General features: G+C 38.6%; 1 protein-coding gene across 2 annotated transcripts in view; it reads left to right on the top strand.

Annotated features, from left to right (window-relative positions):
• NaPi-III (Na[+]-dependent inorganic phosphate cotransporter type III) overlaps positions 1–18,149 on the top strand; it is a 495,622-nt gene that overhangs the window by 186,687 nt on the left and 290,786 nt on the right. Inside the window, exon 1 of one of the 2 annotated variants that reach the window (XM_081769822.1) lies at positions 6,137–6,443. The exons of the other annotated variant lie outside the window; for it this stretch is intronic. The gene's annotated coding sequence lies outside the window, so the exon portion shown is untranslated. Of the gene's footprint in view, positions 1–6,136; positions 6,444–18,149 lie in introns of those variants that run through there. 2 annotated transcript variants of the gene reach the window in all.

Here is an 18,149-nt window from a genome sequence, read left to right as displayed (position 1 = left end):
ACTTATGTTATCTTCGTCAGCTATATGTTATATACGTCCATTTGTATGTGAGATCCTGACCGCCTACATTGTTTGATACAGAAAGTACGTATAGATGGAACACTTATACAGAAAATATTATAAAACATGCGTTTTCAGTTATACGTCTGTTGTACGTTAAGTCCAAAAACTACAGGAATTACGCATGTAACCTATCTTTTTAAGTACACCACCTACATTTTTTTTTCTCAGTGTACACGCATCCATTACACAATATACTCCAATGCTAAATGTGGTTTAAATGTTGTTATATCACACGATTCGTGGACCTCTCGTAACACTTCTTCTAAACGTTTTCTCAGCCAACTGAGGTCTGCTTTTCAGATAGCCGCTCTTCACGTGTTTCTATCTTGTGTCATATCCACAATGACACCACACTGCATCATATACTTCGCACGATCTCCAAACTTCTTCTTTGGTCAGCCTCTCACTTGTTACCCATTCTGTTCTGTAGCATGTGCTCGGTGAGCTGCTTACTCCAAAGATCATCTTACATGTCCAAACCATCAAACTCTATTTTCCTGAAGTTTTTCTACTACTGGTTTTAACTTGACTATTCCTTGGATCATTTCATTCTGTCTTTTCGCGTCGCTCCACACCAGCACCTTCATCTACGCAACATGCTACTATTTTTTTTATTCTCTCTGCTTCCTCGTCCAATATTCCACTCCGTATAATACGGCAGGTCTTATTACTTTTTTTTTTTTGTAAACTTTTCTTTTAGGGCGTATTGGTATCCTACGGTTACACAATACTCCTACCGTTTTTCTTTATTTTGTTCAATCACTACTAATTCTGCTGTTTAAATATTCTTCTATATGTTTTGTACTTTCCTGTAATATTGATCTCAAGCATTTCGTCATTACCACTTCTTATTCGTCCAGTCATATTCTTGTATTTTCAATTACGTTTTTGCTGAATGGGCAATGTAAATATTCTGTCTTGGTTTGAGTAATTCTTAAGCCATTTTTTTTATCCAATGCTTCTCCTCAGGTATGTAATTTCTCGTGCAACCTTCTTTACTGCAACTTACCTTCTTGTCACACAGTACCCGCTCATATTTTTTCAGTTTAGCCACGTAGATTGTAATCTGTGTTTATTTTGCATGTAATCCACCATTGTTCTGTATGTTTGCGAAACATGGTCGCTTACTCTGAGGAAAGAACATAGACTGAAAGTATTTGAGAACAAGATCCTGAAAAGAACATTCGGACCCAAGAGGAATGGCGGAAACTTCATAACGAGGAACTACATAATTTATACGGTTTACCCAACATTGTTAGGATTATCAAGTCTAGGAGGCTTAGGTGGGCAGGTCATGTAGCTAGAATGGAAGAAAGTAGAAACGCTTTCAAAGTCTTGATTGGAAGACCCATCGGAAAACGACCATTAGGAAGACCTAGGCGCAGAGGGAGGACAATATTAAGATGGATCTCGCAGAGATAGGAATACAAAGTAGAAACTGGATCCAATTACCTAAGGATAGAAGCCAATGGAGAGCTTTTGTGAACGCGGCATTGAACCTCCGGGTTTCATAGGCCATAGAGTTAGTTAGTTAGTTAATCCACCATCCTGGTCGAGGTACGATCTAAGAGATTTAAATTTGAGGTAGGTAGTAGTCCCTTTCTTTCTCTTGTAGCCGTAAGAAGCTTCCATCTTCTTTGTTGAGTGCCATGTATTCTTTCAACACCCTTATCCATTCCTGCAGTTTCTTCTCTGCCTTATCTTTGGTTGTTTCACACAATGTTTGGTAAGTTACTCGTAAAAATGTAACGTTTTACAAGTTACTTTACTTCCCTTAAAATGTAATGCATTACTAACGCGTTACTTGCTCAAAAAAGTAACTGTTATCTTACTTCGAAAGTAACGTGTTACTATTAGGTCCAAAACTGAATATGTAAAGAAAAATTGTATTACTTCAATTTCCCGTACTACTACTACTGCCATTATTATTATTATTATTATTATTATTATTATTATTATTATTATTATTATTATTATTATTATTATTATTCCACGTTCTGAATCGCTTTATGTAGATGCAAGAACAAATTCTTACTTGACAGCTATAAGAACATTTTCATATAATGTAACACTGACTAAAATGCCATACTGCGTTCAAAAAAAATGGCTGCTTGCTTATTATTATTCTGCTAAACTAATTATATAATAATAACAATATTGTTATGTGAAATTAAAAATACAGGATGTAGAGAAGCATTAGACTACAACTAATAATATGAGAACACATGAACTGGGGGTGAAGCAAAACTTGCCAGTAACTAAAATCGATACATGCTTTTTAAAGCTAGTTGTTCCAAACTCTATAATCAACGGGACTCTAGGATACGCAAACTGATCTGATAGAACTACCATCAACGAACTATTTTCTAGTAATAAAGTAGGCCTGCTCATCAGAACACAGTTTATTCATATTAAGAGTCCCTATCACTGCGAAATTAAAATACCGCTAATTTTACAGAAATTATGTGATATCTTCAAATAGATAAAAGATAATCGAAAAGTGGATCAAGACCTCCCTAGACGACGTTATTTTGCATGAGGCATCGTTGTCACGAGTCACCTAGTAGCTGTGCGTTTACAGTTATTTAGAAACGCGAAAATAAATGCCGATTTTCTAAATGGCTGGAAATCGAAAGCAGATAAGGGAGTCTTGATAACAGTATCTCACGTAAAATAATATTGTCTAGAGAGGTCTTGTTCCACTTTTCGATTATCTTTTTTTCTATTTGAAGATATCACATAATTACTGTAAAATTAGCGGTATTTTAATTTCGCAGTGATGAGGCCTCTTAACACCTTACTGTATATCGTTAATTATGACACCCTACCTGTTGATAAATATTCCCAGTCGGAGCACTTCCGACACTTTACTTTTAAATTCTGTCCACCAAGAACAAGTATTCTTTCAAATGTTCGAACGGTAAAATATTTTCGTTCTCCATCTTCATAAAGACAATACAGACAATCTCTATAAAGACAATCAAAGTAAAATAGACTACCATTGCACTCGTAGTTCATTTACTGAATGAATACATTGATTTGGAGCTGTCAAAATCTATGACAAAATCTTCCAGGTGCTTGCAATCAGTACATGTGATTTCCCTGAGTTTGTCCTCATGTTCCAAAAACAGCAAGCGGCACTAAGATCTTGTCTGTTTTTTTGTGCGCCGGTGACTGACTGTCGGTCACTGACAGTTCATGTTTCATTCCTCAGAAGTTCACTTACAGGAAAGACATTTGTTTCCGAAAAAAATATACATACTGGATATTGTAGTTACTCATCCGAAATGTAACGCAAACTAGGTACGTTACTTAAAAATTTGTAACGCGTTACTAGGAAACGTTACTTAAAAAGTAACGCGTTATTTCCGTTATGTAACTTCCCAACACTGGTTTCACATATAACATCATCATCTGCGAACAACTTACTCCATTGAGCTCTACTTCCTTTTTATGTTCGTCGGCTTTACACCCGTTACCAAAGGGCCTGTGTGACACATCCATAAGGTGTCTGGGCCACCACTGCCAATTTTTGATGAAACTTGGTAGACTAATAGTACACTTTGCGAAACTAATGTAACTAGCAGGAATTTGTAGAAAAAGCTGTAGTTTCTGAGATAGAGTCGATTCATTAAAAATGACATTTGTCGTGATATCCCGGGAACGTCTTCACCGAGAACAAGTAAACTTTGCAAGCCATAGTAGATATATGTTAACTTTAAAACGAAATTAAAACGAATTGTCTGCACCTGCGAGTGTCCGGGGGCAGACCACCCCAACATCTCACCTCAATTGCTTAAAAACGCTCACCTTCGAGTCTAGTTTTTTTTTTCTTGCATTATGTTATACTTATCATGTAGTTCAAACTAAACAAGAGCAAAATATATCGCAGTCTTCACGTTTTCGAGATATGCACATGCGCACAATTATTTCCGCATTATGCGTAGTTCTGCGCAAGTGCAGACAATTCGTTTTAATTCCGTTTTAAATCTATCATGTATCTACTATGGCTTGCAAAGTTTGCTTGTTTTCCGTGGAGCCGTTCCCGAGATATCACGACAAATGTCGTCTTTAATGAATTGACTGTATCTCAGAAACTACAGTTTTTTTCGACAAATTCCTGGTAGTTACATTAGTTTTGCAAAGTGTCCTATTAGTCTACCAAGTTTCATCAAAATCGGTTGTTGTGGCCCAGACACCTTATGGATGTGTCACAGGCCCTTTAACATATGTTACTGAGAGCTGATCCCTGATGTTATATCCATAGGTCTCTCTTCCTTCGTGCATGTGCCCTATCAACCGTATATGTTTCCCAGGAACCTCCTATCTCGTGCATCGCCATGTTTCTTGTTTGGGCACTGTGTCATATGCCTTTTCCAAGTCTATGAAAACGAGATAAAACTCCGCTTGTATTTCCCTATATTGTTCCATCAAGTGCCTCAACGCAAAAATTACGTAAGTTATTTTTCTTCTTGGCCATGAAACCAATCTGTTCCTCTCCAACAGTCATCTGTTGTTGTATGCTTCCTTCAACTATTATTTCCCAGATCTTCATGGCATGAGATATTCATTTAATTCCCCTGTAATTTCCACAGTCTTGCACATAACCTTTCTCTTTACGAATTGGTACTAGTATACTTTTCCCCATCTACCCGGTATTATTTCTGCTTCCACAACTGTTTCGTAAAAATCCCTTATGATATCTATTCCTTATTGGCCCAACTTCTCCAAACCTCTACATGGATTTGATTAACTCCATTGTTTCCCATATTTTATTTTCCAAATTGCACTTCCATCCTGTTTACTTCTTTCATTTCTCTTTCTGTTAACATTTCATCCTCGTATATTTCCCTCCGTTTTCCACAGTTGGTAGCTTCTTAAAATAGTCTCTCCTCTTTCCCTGGGTCATCTTCTGGTCTTGTAGCACTCTGTCCTCATCGTCTGGAGTTTGTGGTACGTCCGGCGTGTTTTTCGTAGTATGAATGAAAATATTGATACACAGTCTTCTGGAAAATGAGGTTGTGTAGCACTCATTACATTCTCATCATATCGATAAATAAAGTAATTGAACTAATTGTATTTTTTGAACCTTACTGCAAACCTGAGAATGGTAAAAGCAACATCCTTGGACTTTGGCATTTGAAAAAATTTTGGAAATGCAATTGACAGCCGACTTTTTCAAATTTGTCACTTTTTGTGGATTTGATTCCAGTTCTTTCTTACTAATGATTTCTAGAATTACATGATTGTGCATTGTTATTTTCTTCGAAGTAAAAAAACATGCGGAAATCGATGGAACAATTTGGAAGTCCTATACACTAAAATCTCTTTAATGAGATCCAGAACTACCAACATGCAAGTATATCGTATTTTATCTTCGCTAATAACAGGAACTCTGTGCCTATTAGGTATTAGGCGGAACTCGAATAGACTCGGTTGGATCAACACCGAAAACTCTGTATCCTACCGAAAATCGAACTCAGGGCCTCGTGCATGTAAGTCACGGAATTTAACCACACGAATACATGGTAATCACATCTTTCTGACATGAAGTAATAAATAGCCATGTGACGAAACAAAAGACAGGTCCATTGAAATCTTCTAGTGGAGAGCTCGCATTGATGGAGGTACCTCTCTAGGATCGAACTCGCAACTTCAGAGGTAAATGAACTGATTAGTACACTGTCGTCGCGTCTGAAATTCCTCTGTGCTTACTTCATACCTAAGTCTATGCTATAATGATTGTACGTTGGAATCTGCTATTCCAAGAAGATCGATTTAAAAGCAATTTCTTGCAATTTTGTGGGTATGTTGTAAGGTCATCAGCTTTGTATTTCGTTCCAGATTTTGTATTCGTGATGCACTTTTGTGGCTGTATGTCAGAAGTTTGGGATTTTGAGGAGTGGGGAACTGAGATAAAAAATGTTGAAGAAAAAACGCGAGGGAAATGTGCGCGCTCGTATTAGTTTCCAAGATTGCGGCTAGATGTCGTAATAGTCGTAGACGAGAATGAGACTGTGCGAGAGGGAAGGGGGGAGAAAAGAAGGTTACTGTCGGAACAGATCGGAAGGAAGCAAAGAGGAAAGAGTAAAGGGGGGCAAAAGTACAGGGTTGGTCGTCGCGCCAAAGTGCAGTTTGTGTAAAAAGGAGTGAGCGACGAATCTGTATTCCGCGGGAGGGGACCGGGACGGAAATCGTTCCCCGCCAAAACGAGGAGCCGAGCGGAACAGCGAATCGCTGAGTGAAGTTCTGCCGGGAGCAAAGCAGATCCGTCCTCGTGTGTGTAAAGTGTACAGTGCTATATAGCAAAACCCGGTGAGTGAATCAGTTTCCCTCACCCACCAATCGATACCTGACATCGTATAATTATCAGTAACAAGGTAAGTACACAGTTTTATTATTCGATACCATTGTGTAAAAAGCACGTATCATAATTCATATATCCTCGAGATGAGCCATCCACACGAGATGTGATGTTCCACTGTTTTCTTGGTATCGGCGGTTCGATGCTGTGCTAAGCGAATGGACCACGTGTCGCAGGAATGTCTGCAGTCGCGAAGTCTTTTGTAAAAGACTACATAGCTTTGCTGTGTTGTAATTATACACAAAGTAACAACGTTATGAATATGTGCACTATTACACAAGAGACAATTAGCTAACCTATGTAGTGTTGTTGTATGTTATTTACTCAAAGCATACAGTTTTCCGTGTTTTGTCGGTGGATAAAATTCTTTTCACGTGTTTCTAAACAGAATATTGTTTAGATACGAGAAGCGTGAATGTACCTAAATGAATACGTTACTGACAAATCTTATGTTGTATGGCATTGGAACATTTGCAAGACAATTTTTAAGACCCATATTCTTCTTCTTTTTGACGTTTCGTAAGCTAAAAGATCCTTCGGGATTAAGATTAGGAATTAGATTTCTGGGCTTTCGGTATCTGTGGTCTTTTTGGCCCGTTACGTAACAGGGATAACGACTGACGTCCTTCGTCAATCGCACTATCCTAGGAAAGGGTAGGAAGGAAGCAGCCTGGAACCTACATGTTAGTTACCACCCCGGCATTTGACTGGCGATCCTTCGGATCAATCAAAGTTAATAATAACGCAAGAATAAGTAGAATGATAAAGTGGGAGAGAAAAAAATGAAATCTTTAAGTTTTACGTCCCACGGATTATGCCGGCTAGGCTAAAGGAGACGACGGTGATGAGAAATGAACGGAATGGTAAAATGAAGAAAGTGGGAGGAAACAGGAGAATCCCGAGAAAAAAACCACTCACACGGTGTTTGTCCACCACAAAGCTCATTTGGCGCGAGCTGGGATCAAACCAAGGACCCCTTGCACCAGAGGTGAAGACTACCACTGAACCTCCGCGGCCCCAAAAGTGGGATAGAAAATTCGAGAAAAAACATTAGATACGTTCAGATACAGAGAATCATGTGAACTGTTATTGAATCAAAGACCCGTCGTATCAAAAGAGCATTTGCACGTGTGTTTCCATTATCGTGAGTCAGAGAGAAAAGTTCTGAGATGCAAGGAATTACGTAATCAGAAGCTCCTAGGTTCGAATTTTGCGAGTAAGAGGTCATGCTGCCAAATATTTTTTTTTCGGTTTGCTAGATAAATGTTGTGATAGTACCTCTCGACTTCGTTTCAGAAATTCTTTTTATCTTCCATTCTTAATTTGTCAGTGTAAAATGTGTTCAGGACCGGAGCCCACAGTAATAGTAGGGTCTATGAGCTGTCATGGGCGCCCGAAGGGGGCCGGGTTCCCTGGCTCACGAAAATATGTTAAATTTCGTAAGATTTTTTAAATACAAATAAAAAAATACCAAACGTAATGTAGAAACTATCGAGATGCCCCCCCTAGAAATTTTTTCGGGCGTCCATGGGTCCTGTCTTTCACAACCATGGTGTTGGATAAGGATGTAAAAAACAACTATTCAGCTCAAAAGATAACCTGAATGTACAGTACAAATGTCTTCGGTGCGAGCGGTCCCGGGTTCGATTCGTGGTGGAGAGACTAGGTCAAAAAAAGTGTAAAGTTTTTTAGGCCAGCCATTCTGAGAAAGGTTTTCGTGGGTTTTCCTCATTCATACCGGGCAAATACCGGGATGATACCTAACATATAGGTCCAAGGCCGCTTCCATCCTTCGCAATCCTTTCTTCCTTCTCTTTCCTCGGATAGTGTGCTCGCCGAGGAACGTCATCCCTCATACGCGACGAGCTAACATGGCCATACATACAGAAAGCCCAGAAATCTAATTCCTAATCCTAGCTTGAAAAATCTAGCTTGTAAGTACTTGCCAGCCAAAAAAATCAACTAGCCAGACCATTTTGCAGCCACAGTGTTTACATAAATAAACAAAAATCACTTTGCATCACAATATATATATATATATATATATATATATATATATATATATATATATATATATATATATATATATATATATATATCAATGCATTTTTTTATTATTATTATTTTGTGTATTGACACGTCTCTTACAAATGCAAAAAAGAGTAATATCTGCTATTTATTCTTGAATGCACGTTTTTGTTCGATCGGATTTTACTCGTCAAATGTAGAAAAGTAATGGCCACTGGCGAGTGGTTTTTTCAAGCTCTGCTAATCCTAATCCCGAATGTACAAGTACGCAGTTTTTCCTTTTTACTGCATCGACACTAATCGGTATAAGATGGATAAATATTCATTAAGGTGAGTCCATGTAATATGCTAAAATGCATCAAGCTAACTCATTCCAAATGAAAATGTATCAAATCTTGGATAACTTAACATTACGGAGAAATATTGTCTAAAATGCGTCCACCTAGTAAATTAAAATGCTCAAAGTATGTCACCACAATAAAAATGCATCAGATTGATACAGTTCCTTTTATTTCATTCTGTTTGTACTTTCCATGTATATGATTTCAATCAATAATCTTTTGTAATTGAGCAGAATAACTCTGTATGGTTATTTCGTAATTCAAATGTCGGTTCTCATGTCACCGAATCATTAGATGTGAGATACAGCAACATTTTTTTCTTCAGGAAAGAATACATGGAAGGGGATCAAAAATCAGCAAGGTTTTCTTTTATTTCTACATAAATAAAAATGAATGAATATAGCGATGTTTGCTCGCTAACTCGCTGGACCGATTTTAATAATTTTTATTATATAAAAATATACCCTAGCCTAACTTAGGTTTTTAATACATTTTCGGAAAGGGATGAAGGAGTCATATATAAAAATAATAAAAAGCGACCGATATTAAATGTCCAGTCTATAGTTTTCAGGGTCGCTGAGATGAACAGTGACACTCCCGATGCCACTTCAATCTAAACTAATCTCCTACCAACACGGAGGAACGGGATGGAGAGGGAAAGTGTTGACATGTAAAATAAAATCGTAAACGATTGATATTAATGTCTAATCCATAGTTTTCGAGGTCACTAAGGTGAATAGTAGTACTGCCATTGGCATTCAAGTCGAAATTAATCGCCTATCAAGTAATAATTACGAGGTGGAGTTGGGAGACGTTGATGTATAAAAAAAACGAAAACGATTGACATTAACGTCTAATCCATAGTTTTCAGTATTGCTGAGATGAACAGTGACACTCCAGATGCGTTTAATGAAATGAAATATTTACTTTACGTTGCACGATATGCTGTGTAGGCGAAAGAAGACAATGTTGGTCAGAATGAATGAAATGGTGGAGTGAAGAAAGTGGAAGAAAACGGGAGAACCCCAAGAAAACCCATTCACAGGTGAATGTCCACCACAAAGCCTACTTAGCGCGAGATGAGATTGAACCAGTAACTCTACGCTCCATAGGTGAGCACTCTGCCACTGAGCCACTGTCCCCCCCCCCCCATGTTGTTCAAGTCCAAATTCATGCCCCACGCGTATCCTAAGGAGGAAGGGGTTCAAACACTTTCCAAAACCAATTCTCCCCATTGAAGAGCATCCATAGGTAGAATGGATGATGGTAGGGTTACCAGTTTAGTCACTTTATGGCTTGATCTGGCAATTTTGAGAACCTAGTTTTTCTGTTTTATTTTTTCATGTCTTGCTTCACTTTTGCGCTCAGTTCCATTGAATTTATCTACGCCCAGTTCCATTGAGTTTATCCATGTTAGTTCCATGGAATTTATGGTTAGTTGGTAGGCTATAATCACCTAGAGATTCGAATATAGATATCAGTGATGGTTTATTGAGATAGGTTCCATTATTTTTTTTCTGTTAAATGAATACATACATTCATCATCTCTAAGAGTTTTATGTTATTTAGTACCTTGTACTTTATCAGTATTCCAATCGGGGCTCATCAATAATGGCTACAGCTTCAAGTGAATCGTTAAAACCAGTTTGCCATGTGACAGCTCTTTCTTTGTGAATGACAGCTTTTTTCTGTTTATTATTCACGCCTTTCTACCTTCTTGTGCAAACACCGATACTCGTCCTCGAACCCGGATGCTGCGTTGATGTCAAGCTTCTTTCAAGTTGGGTTTGTTAGTTTGGGAATAATCTCTTGTTAACTGACAATGGAGGTTATCGGGAACTTTGTGCGTGGGGAAGTGTGTGACCTGCCAGTGGTGAAGGAATAGATAATACGCATAATAGTGTCTCTTTATAGCCAAGTAAGCTATATTGTCGCTAGGGCCGTCTGTGCCCTTGTGCTCGAGATCCCGTATTCCGATTTTCGCGGACGGAGCGTTGAACGGAGTACAGTAAGGACCGTAGAGGCCAAAATAGGCCATGGCCGAGTGGTATGTTTGGAGGACGGAACATTTTATCGAATCATTCTTTTTTATACTTCATTCCTGGAAATTTCAGAAATATATTGCGCATAGATTTGTTATGGTGTTATAGGGTGGCAGGCGCGCATGCAGAATTTTTTGTCGGGGGTTCAAGCTTCGGAATGTGGGTCCATTACTTCAAGCCACTACGTCTTTGTAATATTGAATGGTTATTATTCTGTATCAGATAAGTAATTATAAAATACTTCCACTTATATTTTCAGAAAAAAAAGTTATAGAACTAGATTGTTTTTATGAGAGAAATAGTACAGACGGAGTGTAAAATCCAAGGATGTTATAAAATACAGGATCTGCCCATACAACAAAATCGTGAAGCCATACGTCACAGCTTCGTCACACCTACTCTGCCCACTCAGCGCCACTAAGATCGTAATGTTTTGAGCCTGGCGGAAACGAGAGTAGCCAATCAGACGTGCCGGATCAGACGATGCTCGCTTGTTTTTTTGGCTTCATTGACTTCATATGTTGAAGATACGTATGGGCAGATCCTCTATTTTATAACATCCTTGGTAAAATCAAATGTTCATGCTACATCAATTATTTCCCTTTTAAACAAACATAGTTTTATTAAGCAAGTATGCAAATGTATGTTGAGTTAGGAAGTTTTAGGGAAGGGGGTTCCGAACCCGTTAGACTCCCCAGTGGGTGCACCCCCGGAACATGGTGAAAAATGATAGACTAAAAAACAGGACATATCTGGGAAAAGCAGGACGGATAATAAGCCTTACTACTACTACTATTAAATATCAAATATAACTGAACGCTCTTATACCAGAGGGTAAAAAGTGCGGGGGAACGCGGGAGGAGGCCGTGCCCCCATTTCCCAAAATATGGACGGCGTCCCCCAGTTCCTAAAAAAAAATACAATGGGCAAATATAGGTGGGGGGACGGTGTGACGTTATACCGCTACCTACTGTCCCCCTGCCTTTTCAGATCCACTTTTACCCTTCCCTTACACTATAGCCTCCAAAGTATACTAATTAATGAGATGTATGGGAATAATTAAAGGTTATTCAACACATACATCATGTTCTTATTTTTGATTTTGTTCACTTCGATACTTCTTAGTTCAAATAGAAAAAAAAAAAAAAATAGAATGAAAATCTTTCATTGGCATTCATGTTTGCTTCCGTGAACTAAAAGATGCGAATGATAAAATGTATATTAAGAGTCTTCATCCCGACGAAATTAAAATACCGCCAATTTTACAGTAATTATGTGATATCTTCAAATAGATAAAAGATAATCGAAATGTGGAACAAGAGCGCCCTAGACAATATTATTTTACATGAGAAACCGTTATCACGACTCACTTATCTGCTTTGGATTTCGATCCATTTTCAAAATCGGCACTTATTTTCGCGTTTCTAAACACCTGAAAACGGAAAGCCACTAGGTGGCTTGTGATAACGGTACCTCACGCAAAATAATATTGTCTAGGGCGCTCTTGTTCCATATTTAAATTATCTTTTATCTATTTGAAGATATCACATAAATTACTGTAAAATTAGCGGTATTTTAATTTCGCCGGGATGAAGACTCTTAATGACTACGGAAGAATTGGAGGAATGAAAAAAGGAGGATGGTTATGTGAAAATCACTGGGACATTATCACACACATTGGTTAGAAGCGAACCAGGAACTCTTCACACAAGTCCTGAGCGCTCTGCATGTGCGTTACTGCACAACATGGCTTTAATTCAGCTAACTCTCCGGTTCCTCTTGATGTTCGGTCAATAACAAATATTTTGTTCCTCTTCCGCGAATCGAACCCGGGAATCATTCTCACGCTTCTCTGATTTCAGTCAGTCTGCTAAGGGATAATGATAGTGATAATAATATAAATATGAGTTCGAATATTGCTTTAGAAATACTTTTACATTACATAGCGATAACAGCTAAATCATTCACCTTGGAAGCATAACGTCGAGTTCTATCCAAGGTCATACAATGTGGATGTAATTGTGTGTATATCGTGTGCGTGTTTTGTCGGGCCGTCTTCTCGTACCTCTTTTCATTCCATAAATTCTTCTATTAGAGCCACAGTTGTGCTCGGTCGGTAAGACGCCTACGTACCAAGTAAACGGCCCTGATTTGATGCCCACAAGCTCGGATTTAGGGAAGGGGCATAAGGGGACTTTCAGCCCCAGACATTCACTGGGACAGATCCTCCACTTAGAATGAGGAATGGTTTTGAAAAGATGATTACGAAATTAATATTTCTATTTAAATATTGATGTGATTTAAAAGCATACACAAAGAATTTAAAGAGGGCTGATTTGATTTAGTTGATTTTCAATTAATTTGCATGACGTTTAATTGTACAATTCCGTTTAAATAAATGTTCAAACACTCAATTCAGTCATTTGTGGTCGTGCTTTGCGTAGTCGCCAATGTTCCCGCCGTTGGCGATTCCGGGTTCGATTCTCGGTGGGGTCACTCGGTCGGAAAGGTGTGAAATAGGCCAGCCATTTTTAGTGAGTTTTTTTTTATCTGGGCACACCATGCAAATGCCGAAATGGTACCTAATATGAAGGACCCAGGCTATTTCCTTCCGTCCTGATTCCCTTCTTTCTTCCTTCGCCAATCCAGGGGTGCCCACAAGGGGGGGCTATGACGCAAACTGCGTCATTGAAATATTTGGGGGGGGTTAAAATCTATATAAATATGTTTGATGAGGGGGGTAAAATTAATCGAAAAGATTATTTTTTCATGGAAGAACACCTACGGATAGACAATTGGGGGGGGGGGTGCGTCATAGACATAAGGGGGGGTGGGCACCACTGGCCAATCCCCTGAGTAGTGTGCTAGCCGAGGGACATCAACATCACGAGCTAAATTGGCCATAGATGCCGAAAGCCCAGAAATACTAGAACTTTCCATTCAGTCATATTCTTTCTGAATGTCTCTCTTTCTTTATAAGCTTTTAAATTACGGTACAATATTTTTGTGTACAGGTAAATCTTTGAATGTTGACAAAGTTTAGAACACGCTAAATACAAATATAACGTGGGGAGGGCTGATCATGAGACGAGACGAGACAATTTTTATAGCGAGACCCGAGACGAGGCATCTCTTATGATAAAAATGGATTAATTTTTTCAAGACGACATTACTTGACGACTTACTTTCGATACCAGTGTCTCAGCTCTTCCCAATGCAAATCCATAAACATGGCACAACTTAGGAAACAGCTATTACTACTATTAATATAATTTGAAATATATCTTTAGATAAATTTTATCTGTCCTTACACTGAATAGTGTTACTTTTAGTCAGTAGAGCCCACACAACCTTGTTAGTGCCAGGGCCCCAAATACATAAATCCCAGTCGAGATCCCCGGTGCGGGTGGGGATTAGTTTTCGTTCTATTTTCATTCCAATGCGACTCAGGTATTTACCCAGTCTCTTTAAAAATGGATACTTAGTGGAAACTAGGGTGGTGAAAAAGTAATACATCCAGAGTGTGGTGCTGATTGTATCACCCTCTGTGCAGGGGTTCACCCACGGGGGATCTACCGGGTTCAAACCCTCCCCAAAATTTTCTAACTCAACATACATTTGTACACCTTCTGAATAAAATTATATACCCTAATTGTTTAGCAGGAAAATGATTGATGGAGCATAAAAATTTGATCTTACACTTCATCTGGATTCTTTCTCTTATAAAAACAATCTCGTTCTATCATTTTTTCCCCCTGAAAATACAAGTGGAATGTTTTACAATTATTTATCATCTTTTCGGTTGCAGAATAATACCCGTTCAATAAATAATACAAGTATTGGACTACTTCTTCCCAAGCTTGGACCTCTCGCAACAAGAATTTCTTGGTGCGCTCCTATCACTAGTAAAAAGTCCTCGCGCTTGGATAAATTTGCTCTTTTTATCAAGGATGTTATAAATAGAGGATCTGCCCATATGTATCTTCATCCTATTAAATCGATGAAGCCAAAAACACAACCGAGCATCGGCACGTCTGATTGGCTACTCTCATATCTGCCATCGTCTGATTGGCTACTTTCGTTTCCGCCATGATTGTTGCCTCAAAACATTGCGATCTTATTGGGCGGAGTGGGCAGAGTAGGGATAGCGAAACTGTGACGTATGGCTTCAAGATTTTGTTGTAAGGGCAGATCCTCTATTTTATAAGATCCTTGCTTTTTATACTAATTTGAGGGCATAGCATCCAAAGAAGCTATTTTAAAACTTTTCTGTCCATGATGTCATAAGGAAAATTATCTCAAGTTTCAGATCCTTAATGTACCGTTTATGCCAATAGTGAATCCACGCTTCTTTTGACACGCTTCTAATTGCGTTTTTCATACCAATTTCAAGGTGCTAAATCAAAAGAAACTATTTTTTTTTAAATGTATTCGTTTATGGAGTCGTACGAAAAATGACCTCAAATTCGGAATATTTCAACTATCGTTTATGCCAATGATAGAAAGTGAAAATTTTGGGGACATTTACTCCGAAGTTGGTCGTCCACCTGGTTTTCGACAAAAAGCATAATAACAGCTACGAAAATTTAAAAATCGATTGTAGTGTTGGACACTCTCCCTCTAAGCCTGGACACCTCCCAATAAAAATTTCTGTGTACGAGATCATAAAACTCGTAAGGAGGGGGGGGGGGAGGAATGTAAAAAATAGCTCTTTGCACTGAAATGTTTCGATATAGAGAGTTTCACATGTTTGAATATGCACAATTATTAGTCCATGTGTCAATGAATTAGAAATACATTGTAATTAAAATTTGTAAATTTCTGAAAATAGTGTCGCTACATTTATCCCCAGTAAATTATTGGTGGGGGCAACATCCTTTCAAAATAATATTAAGTGAGGGGAAATTTCCTCTGAACCGCCCAAAATTTCGCATCCTGAGTCTCCTGGCACGGTGGTTCTGTGGTAGAGCGCTTATCTCTGTTGCATGGGGTTCACTGTTTCGATCCCCGACCAAGAAAGTTTGTGATGAACAACATTGTGTCCATGGGTTTTCTCGGGATACTCCTGTTTCCTCCCACTCTCTCATTCCACCAATATTTCCATCATCATTCACTTATCTTAATGATCCTTTTCCTTAGCCTAAAAAAGATAATTGTGGGACGTTAAACTGAAATATTTCGTTGTATTTTTCGAGTCTCCTATTAGAGACCTGCACAGGCCGAATTTTTCGGCCCAAGCCAAACTAATTATCGTTTAACGAAAGTCAATAATTATTAAAGAATTGCAATTAATCGGTCCCAGCCCGGCCCGACCTGAAGAGAAATCAGTGTCGGCCTGGCCCAAAGAAATAACAGAGTCGGTCCACCCAAGCCCGGCCCGTGCAGGTCTCTATCTCCTATACCTCGTATCCGAAGAAGGAGACAGCTATTACGTTTTATAAATTGTCGTATCATCATTCATTTCATCCAGTCATTCTTAACCGCTGTAGTGGTATGAGCTAAACCTAACGCGTGGAATGTACGGTAAATGAATACAAGCATATAATGGTCTCCCCTTAATTTATCTCATTGGTCATTCTATCCAATTATAGAAATAAAGTAATCTTTCACTGTTTCAAAGGAAATGACAGTCATTATCACTTTTCCTGTTAATAGCAAATTAGAGTACACTTCAAATGTTAGAATTTCAAAGGTATTTTTAAAACAGAACAAAGTGTCCTTGCATTATTTTCTTCAAAAACCTATAAATATTATGTATCCTGAAGATATTTCATTAAAAAAAATCTCTTGTTTGACAAGTTCGTTTATAAGCTGTTGAATGCGTGTGCGTATGCCATCTGCTCCTTATGACCTTCATTGAAATGAAAGATAGGAAAGAAAAGAAGGAAAAAAGAAGAGCGGGAAGAGGAAAAACCGCGGTTTTTCTGATTATTATTGCTGTTTAGGGTTGCAAACTGTTAAAAATTTATCTTAGGGTCATTACATTTCATTTTTTTTTTCATTGAATGTAACACAAGGTGACCAGATGTCCCGTTTTAGCCGGGACAGTCCCTTTTTTCCAACCGTTGTCCCGTTTTTTTCTGATTCTCGAACGGGACGCCTAAATGTCCCGTATCAACACTCGTTGCCAAAGTTCAGCCGCGAAAATCTGAGTTTTCAAATGGGAATTGAGTATTCGTGGTTCAAGTGAGAATTGAATGGGAATTCTGAGTGTTCAACTAGTTTAAAGAATTGTTGGGTAGAACTTGCAATCAGTAACCATTATTTGTTGTGTGGTACACGCAAAGTTAGAAACGGTGCAGTGGCGTATTTAGGGGGGTGGCTTCCGGGCTTAAGCCCCCCCCCGAAATCTTACTTAGTATAGTAAAGTAAATGAAATATCTCGCAGAATTTTCACATTTCCAGGCAAAGCCCCCCCCCCCGAAAGTTAGCAAAGCCCCTCCCGAAACAAAATCGTAAATACGCCACTGAAACGGTGTATTATCACTCTTGTATATTTTGTAAATTGAGAACACTGCCGAGTCCCAAAATGGAATCTGGAAGTCAGATATCACCCCCCCCCCCCGTAGCCGATTCTTATGCGTCCCGTTTTCGCAAGTGAAAATTCTGGTCACCTTGATGTAACATCCCTTTCAGTAGCAAGGCTACATGAGACGGGACCTACTGATTAACGTGGAATCCGAACCACATCAGCTCCAACCACATATTGGGCATAAAGAGGGGACACGTGTTGAGCGTTGGAGTCATGTCTGTGTGGTCTCGAGTTCGATTCCCAGCCGGTGCTTCCCAATATTCTGCGTCCACCTAGCGTCATGAGGCAAACTAGGGAGTGACGTGAAAACAAGACGTGATGACCACTAGGTCTAAAAAAAACTCCTGATGCGCCTGTTCGTAGGTTTTCTTAAGAAAATTTCCCTCGACTGACACAAAATTTTCCCTTTTCTTATCAAATTTCCCTTAGTTCGTTGACTGTCCAATTCCTATGATAGATGTGATAAAATGAATTTAGCTATATTAAAGGAAGTGCAAACACATTTGTTTTATTTATTTGCTATTTGCTTGTATTTTTTTTTTTTACTTTTCCCTTTCACTTTTTTTAAACAAAAAATACACAAAAATACACCCGGCCAGCAAGAATTTGCATAATTGGAGCAAATTATAATACTTTGAACACACACACACACAAAACATACACAAACTATTACTATTGTTTTGCTTTATTTCTGAAGGACAAAAAAAAAAAAAAAAAAATGGCGCGAGAACTTCTCTGGATTTTTCGCGTTTTATCGAAAATTTCCCTTTTTGCTAAAT

Source organism: Thermobia domestica, chromosome 8 (assembly GCF_964235325.1).
Source record: "Thermobia domestica chromosome 8, izTheDome1.hap1.1, whole genome shotgun sequence".
NCBI classification, from domain to species: Eukaryota; Metazoa; Arthropoda; class Insecta; order Zygentoma; family Lepismatidae; genus Thermobia; species Thermobia domestica.
Note: the sequence above shows the minus strand (reverse complement) of the source record. Positions and strands in the feature narration are given on the sequence as shown.